Genomic DNA, 7,797 nt, shown 5'->3' with positions numbered 1-7,797 from the left:
CAGGCCGGCCCACTATAGATTAATTTTGCCTAAACTTAATGAACATGGAATCACACAGTTTCCACTATATCTGCCTTCTTCTACTCATCATTGTGAGATCTATCCATGTTGTATGCAGCAGAGTTGAGGTGCAACTAAATACAGCAGCAACCCAACACCCACTCAGTTCAACTCCTGATAAAATCAAAGAAATCAGCCCCTACGTGGAGTTTCACAGGAAACTAGGTGCAGCTGACAAGCAAAGAACGATTTCTTTGGTCTCCGTACTTATATACCAAAGCCCTGATAAAGGGGGAATTGATCTTACTCTCACTTATCTGAAACCAGAGATAAACTGAAACTATTTAAAACTGCAACTTGGTCCAAACCCAGCACAATTCCTAGTTAGACAGAAATGATTTGCCCCTCATCCCAGCAACCAGATAAAGAAATGATGTTTTCTCTCTGGGAAAGAATATTATCTACTTCAGTCCCTATTGTTCTTTTAACTACAACATGGAACAAAGTTATTAGAAGTAGATCTTGATAGATGATAGATTCCCAGGTGCTGGAATTAGCTGACAGATATAAAGATAAGTATTATAAATCTGTTAGAAAATTTAGAGAAAAGATGGACAAAATGGGTGAACAGAAAGAGCATTTTAGCAAAACAGGACAAAATGTAAATTCTAGAACTGAAAAATACAACATCTAAAGTAAAGAATTCATTAGATGAACTTAACATCAAACAGAACACAGCATAAGAAAGGATTAGTGAACTTAAAGATAGGTCAATAAAAGTGATCCAAAATAAAACATAAAAGGTGAAAATAACAGAATAGAGTATTGGATACCTATGAAATAATATCAAACTAGTATGAAATACATGTAACTGAAGTCCCAGAAGGAGAAAAGAAAGTGAATAGCATAGAGAAAAATAAAGAGAGAAGGCTAAAATGTTTCAAAATTTGTGAAAGATATGGATGCACAGGTCCAAGCAGCTCAGTGAACCCTAATTTGAATAAATACAAAGAAGATTCCACCTAGGCACAACTTAGTCAACTGCTAAAAATCAAACAGAAGAAATTAAAAGCAGTCTCAGCAAAAAACACATTATATTCAGGAGAACAACAGTAAGAATTAAAACTGACTTCTTGGGCTGGCCTGGCGGCGCACTCAGTAGAGTGCGGCGCTTGGGAGCGTGGCGGTGCTCCTGCCGAGGGTTCGGATCCCATATAGAGACCGGTCCGCTCACTGGTTGAGCGCGGTGCGGGTGCGACACCGAGGGTGGCGATCCCGTTACCAGTCACGAAAAAAGACAAAAAGGAAAAAACAAACAAACAAAAAAATCTGACTTCTCGTCTGAAACAATGGAAGTCAAAAGACAATGAAATTACATCTCAAAGTTCTGAAAAAAAAAAAAGAACAGAATTCTATATCCACCAAAAATATCCTTCAAAAAGAAAGGCAAATAAAAGACATTTTCAGACCAACAAAGCTGAGTATTTGTTATCAGTAGACCCACATTACAAGAAATATTAAAGGAAGTTCCTTAAGGGGAAATGATTCCATGTTGAATCTGTGGGAAGGAATGAAGAGCCCCAGAAATAGTAAATATATTGTTAACATAGAAGAATATTCTCATGATTTCTTTAAAACACTATCGTCTATCTAAAGAACATGGATTTGCAATAATAGCAATGAATGGTAGGGATTAAACATAGGTAGAAGTAATAAATGCAATAATAATACAAAAGACAAGAGAAGGGTAAATGAAATGGTACTTTTGTAAAGTACTTTTGTAAAGTTCTTACACTGAACATGAATACAATATTAATTCCAAGTAAACTAGGATGTTAAGAATGCATGTTGCAATCCTAGGATTAGGATAAAGTAACCACTAGAAAATATAAAACAAAGAGAAGAAGGTTAATAGGGGAGAAAAAATGGAAAATCATAAAAATACTTGATTAATCTGAAAGAAGGCAGTAAAGGAGGAAGAAAAGAATAAAGACAGGACAAATAGAAAACAAATAGCAACAACATAGATTTAAGCACAAATATATCGATTATTCCATTAAATGTTAATAATCTAAACACTAGATTATTAGATTGAATTAAAAAAAACTAAATACTGTTTTCAAGAGACATATCCTAAATATAACGACACAGATTGAACCAAAATGATAGAATAAGGCATATTTTAATAACTGGCAAGGTAAATTCCCCTACCTAATTTTCAAAATTGGTTTCAACGTATGCTTTGTACCTTGATTATTAGAAACAATTTTGTTAATTAAAAAAAAACTCTTTGAGATGTTGATTGCAATTCAATTGAATTTATAGATTTGGAGAGAACTGACATGTTTATGATGAGTCCTCAAATCCATGGATCTGGCATGTCTCTTCATTTACCTAGTATTTCTTTTAAGTCCTTAAATTGTTTTATAGTTTTCTCCAAACATATCTTTACTTCCTTTGTTAGATTTACTGTTAGACACCTTATAGTTTCTACTGCTACTGTAAATGGGATCACTCAAAAAATATTACTTTTTTTTTTTTTTTTTTGGAGACTGGCCGCACCGCGCTCAGCCAGTGAGCGCTGTGAGCGCACTGGTCATCCCTATGTAGGATCCGAACCTGCGGTGGGAGCGCTGCTGCGCTCCCAGCGCCACACTCTCCCGAGTGCGCCACAGGCTCGGCCCAAAATATTACTTTTTAAAAAGGTCTTATTCTAGACCATAGGACTGTTTCTAACATTTCATTATTTTTTTTTTCCTTTTTGTCTTTTTTACTGACCGGTAACGGGACCGAAACCTTCGGTGTCGCGCCCGCACCGGGGACCAGCAATGGGATTGCAACCCTCGGCGTCGCGCCCACACCGTGTCCAGCCAGTGAGCGGGAACCGGTCTCCACATGGGATCCGAACCCTCAGCGGGAGCGCCACCACGCTCCCAAGTGGCGCATTCTCCAGTGCGCCACCGGGCCGGCCCCTAACATTTCATTATTAAATGTCATGTTCAATAAAGTTTTTGTTGGATATTATTCATTGAGTTATAGAAATTCGTTTCTAGGTTATCGGGTTTTTTGGTTTTTTTTTTTTTTTCTTTTAAACATGAAAGAGCATTGAAGATGATCATATAGATTTTTCTACAGGTTGTTAATGTGATCAATTAAATCAAGATTTTCCAATATTATAGCATCCCAGTTCCTGGCATAAACTGTCTACATGTCCAAGGTACATTATTATTTTTATCCACTGTTAGATTCAGCTTGCTAATATTATATTTAGAACTTTTGCCAATAAATTGCTAAGTGAGATTGTCCTATAATTTCCCATTGTCATTCAGTCCACATCTGGTTTTGAAAAATTGCACTCCAGGGCCGGCCCGTGGCTCACTTGGGAGAGTGCGGTGCTGATAACACCAAGGCCCCGGGTTCGGATCCCATATAGGGATGGCCGGTTTGCTCACTGGGTGAGCGTGGTGCTGACAACACCAAGTCAAGGGTTAAGATCCCCTTACCAGTCATCTTTTTAAAAAAAAAGAAAAAAGAAAAATTGCACTCCAAACATAAAGAAGTTGGAGAGCTTCCCCTCTCTCTAGTTATTGAAACAATTTATATAAGATAGGGGTACTTTGATCCTGTAAGCCAGGTGAAGTGGCTGTAGGTAGATTTTTACTACTTCAAATTCAATAGTTCTGTTCAGGTTTTCTCCACCTTCTTGAATCAACTCTGATAATTTGTATCCATTACTGACAATTTGTATTTTGTAGAAATCCATTTCTTGTTAGTTTTTATTTTATTTTGGCAGCTGGCCAGTACAGTGATCCAAACCCTGACCTTGTTATTTTCTCAGTTTTTATATTAGCATAAAGTTCACTTTTTATTATAGTTTTAAAATCTATTATCAATAGTATTAAAAGCTATGATAGCACCAGTCAATAAAAAAGATACATATCTTGGCCAATCTTTTTTTTTTTTTTTTTTTTGTCTTTTTCCATGTCCGGCAACGGATCGCAACCCTCAGTGTCGCCCCCGCACCGGACCGGGACCGGCAACGGGATCGCAGCCCTCGGCGCTGCTCCCGCGCCTGGCTCAGCCAGTGAGCGGGAACCGGTCTGTATGTGGGATCCGAGCCCTCGGCGGGAGCGCCACCACGCTTCCCAAGAGGCGCACTACAGCAGTGCGCCACCGGGCCGGCCCCTTGGCCAATCTTACCATAGCTTTTATTTATTTATTTTTTATTTTTTTTTTAAAGATGACCAGTAAGGGGATCTTAACCCTTGGCTTGGTGTTGTCAGCACCACGCTCAGCTCGTGAGTGAACCAGTCATCCCTATATGGGATCCGAACCCGGGGCCTTGGTGTTATCAGCACCACACTCTCCCGAGTGAGCCATGGGCCGGCCCCTTACCATAGCTTTTAATACTACTGATACCAGAGAACTGGTGTTGGAGGAACATTGTCAACCCTTAGTTTGAAGAGGAGAAAGACAGTGAATTCTTGTAAATACAGATTGTTGTACTTGGATTTTAATTCTCAACAAAATCCTAAAATTATTAAATTTCGTTATTAAAATGATGGCCTTGAAAATGCAACCAAAAAAGTAGTAAAACTAGAAGTAGCAATAACATTAGCTTACAAGTAATATAAACCTATACCGTTTTTGTTTGTTTGTTTGTTTGATGGAGTTCCTAACAATTAGGGACATATTGTGAACATTTCAACAAAGCATCAGACAAAGCTGCTTAGGATACCCTATGGACCAGATGGAGAAATGTGGGTTGGGTGACAGGCAGTATTTTAGGTAGATATTTATAACTCTTTGAATGGCTATTCTCAAAGAATGAGGATTAATGGAACAAAATAAACTTGTAGAAGACTTCTATCCTTATTCCATTCAACATTTTTATTAAGGATGCAAAAAGTATACTTATCAATCTGTAGACAACACAAAGTTGGGATGTCAGCTAATATGCTAGATGACATCGAAAAGAAATGAGAGAGCTAGAAATATGGATTGCAATGAATAAGATATTTAAATGTGGTGGGCCAGTTAGCTTGCATGGTTAAAGCATGGTGTTATAACACCAAGGTCAAGGGTTCGGATCCTCTTACCGGCCAGCTGCCACACAAACACACAAAAAGATATTTAATATAGATAAAAGGCCTATACCCAGACTTTAAAAATCTGTCATACTAGGGTTAGTCTAGATCAGGGGTTAGCAAACTACTGCCTGCAAACCGAATCTAGCATGCCACCTGTTTTTATATGTCCCATGAGTTAAAAATGCTTTTTACATTTTAAAATATTTTTTAAAATCAAAATAATATTTTGTGACATAAAAATTGCATGAATTTCACCTTTGAAGGTCCATGAATAAAGTTTTACTGGAACATGGCCATGCTTATTTGTTTATATACTTTCTATGGCTGCATTTATGCTACAGTGACAGAGGTGAGTAGCTGTGACAGACTATCAGGCCCATAAAGCCTAAAATTCTTACTATCTGGCCCTTTACAAAAAGTCTGCCAACCCTTGATCTAGATGTTTAAAACTAACAGGTTTGGTAGATCACAAAGTTAATACAAGGCAACAGTGTACTACTATATCTGCCCCCAAGTTAAAATAATGCTATCTTCAATTATATTAAAAGAATTAAAGAGATTCTACATTCTGTCAAAATTTGTGAATACCAACTAAGGCCCTTTTGAACTAAGGGCCAGGCACTGTGCTGGTATTGCAAAGATGAATGCAACCTAAGTAAGACTTGGTTCTTGCCTTCAGGCTTAGTGTCAAAGAAGATGGACAAGCAAGCAACTAATAATATATTATTATATTATATAAATATTAATATGCTATGTGCTAGCATAGTGTGATCCACATCCAGAATACTGTGATCAGTTCTGGGTAGTATAAGTAGTACGTGTTGTCAGGCTCGATATTGTTCAGAGGAGAATAAAAAGTTCTTGACGATCTATAACCATGTTACATGGAGAAAGCTGAAAGAACAGGGCTGAATCGTTTCAAGACAAGATTTCCTGTAATCCAGTGGTTCTCAAATGGACTGGGGGTGATTTTGCCCTTCAGGGGACATTTGACAATGTCTGGAGATCGTTGTCACTGTCACAACTTGGTGGGGGAGGATAGGATGACACTACATATACCAACATACACAAGGCAGCCCCCCTCCCAAAAAACAATTATCTAGCCCAAGATGTGAACAGTGCAAAAGTGGAGAAACCCTGCGGTAGTCTGTTTGGGAGCAGAAATGTGGGGGATTTAGGGACAGAACTTGTTTTTTAAAAAGAGCTACATTTTAGGGAAACGTATCGAGCATTGATGTGCAGTAGATGAACAGGAAATAGCGTACTCTCCAAATGTTCAGTTTTCTTATCTCACATTCTTAATTATCTAAACTGTCTGAAGGGAGCAAACAAGTGCTTTAATACAAAATTCATTTTATACTTCCTATACCCACCATCATCTTTCCTATTTCCTGTGTTGGGTAGAATTACTTAAATAACAAGTAAGAAACAGCAGAGGTTGGGTACTCTTTAAGCTTCTTTTGTTTCAGTTAATGAGAAAGAGGCAAACAAACCCCAAAGAAACGCATGGAACAAGTCAGTAGATGTGTTGCTTCCTCACTCTTAAGTGTAGGTTTGGGATGTAGTCTAATCACCCACCATGAGATGCCTTGCTGTAAACACACATGTATTCCCTCGGGGCCTCAGTTTACCAAAGGTGGTGCACTCTGGGGTGCCATCCATTCAATTTTTAAAAATCCCTGCCCCTGGACTTCTCTGACGCCTTATCCTATCCTCTAAGCCAGGGCCACTGGGTTCCTCTGTAGTTCACCCTTTCATCTTGAGTTCACATGCACGTTCTGGTCCTTCTTTCTGAAAACTTCTCGGGTCAAGTCTTCGGTTGACTTTCTCCTTGACCAGCCCCCGTGGTTCTAGTGCTCTTACAGATGAACTCCTCAAACCTTTTCCCATAACATCATCAATGGGAACTTTGGCGGAAATTAAAACGGACACCACTTCTCATCTCCCCCCAAACCCTCCTCCTCAGACCTAACACAAACACTTTTGGAGGCCCCGCCCCAAATGATATAAAATATATTAAATGCATTCGCATCTTACACATTGGTAATTTATTAATTCGGTTTGCAACTGTTTTTCCCTTTTGGGCGTCAAAACGATTTCTGGCCTCAACAAGGTTCGTGGGCTGGCACTAGCGCCTCCAGGGCCAAGCGGAGAGAGCAGGCCTACCTCAGACTCCCCCGCGCCGAGGCTCCCCCTCGGCGCCTCCCGCCTCCGCGTCGCGAGCGTCCTCCCAACCCCTCTCCACTCTCCTCCATCCCTTCCCACCAGCATCTCCCTCCGTCTGCCTCGCCCGGCCGTGCTCCCACCTCCCCCGGTGCCGGCCTACCCCGCCCCGCCGACCCGCTCGCCTGGGCCTCCCGTTAGCTCCGGTCGCACAGACGGGCCGCCTCGGGACTTCCCTTGGGCCCCCGCCCCTCGCCCCGGCCTCCTCGGAGTTCCCGGGCGCGCGCCCCCGGCTCTTCGCTCCACCCTGCCCCCAGGCCCCGCCCCTCCGGCTCGCTCGCACCGAACGGGTCAAGCTAGGGTACCCCGCCCCAGCGCCTTTCCCCAGGAAAGTGCGAGAGCGCGCGCTGCCTGCCCACCCCCAGCTCAGCTCAATCCCTGGGGGCCGCAGGAACCCAGGGGACCCCCCCACCCGCTCACACGAGCACGCACGCGCAGTGCCCACTTCTGCAGCTGGGCGCCCTCCGCCCTCAAGTCTTCGGCC

General features: G+C 41.3%; 1 protein-coding gene across 3 annotated transcripts in view; it reads right to left on the bottom strand.

Moving 5' to 3' along the window:
• HSPB11 (heat shock protein family B (small), member 11) overlaps positions 1-7,492 on the bottom strand; it is an 84,744-nt gene extending 77,252 nt beyond the window's left edge. For all 3 annotated transcript variants that reach the window (XM_008581864.1, XM_008581861.1, XM_008581862.1), the window contains exon 1: positions 7,417-7,492. The gene's annotated coding sequence lies outside the window, so the exon portion shown is untranslated. The remainder of the gene's footprint in view (positions 1-7,416) is intronic.
• Between the last annotated feature and the right edge of the window lie 305 nt (positions 7,493-7,797).

This window comes from Galeopterus variegatus, unplaced genomic scaffold (assembly GCF_000696425.1).
Source record: "Galeopterus variegatus unplaced genomic scaffold, G_variegatus-3.0.2 Scaffold2480, whole genome shotgun sequence".
Taxonomy (NCBI): Eukaryota; Metazoa; Chordata; class Mammalia; order Dermoptera; family Cynocephalidae; genus Galeopterus; species Galeopterus variegatus.
The sequence above is the reverse complement of the archived record's forward strand: the minus strand, read 5'-3'. Positions and strand labels throughout refer to the sequence as shown.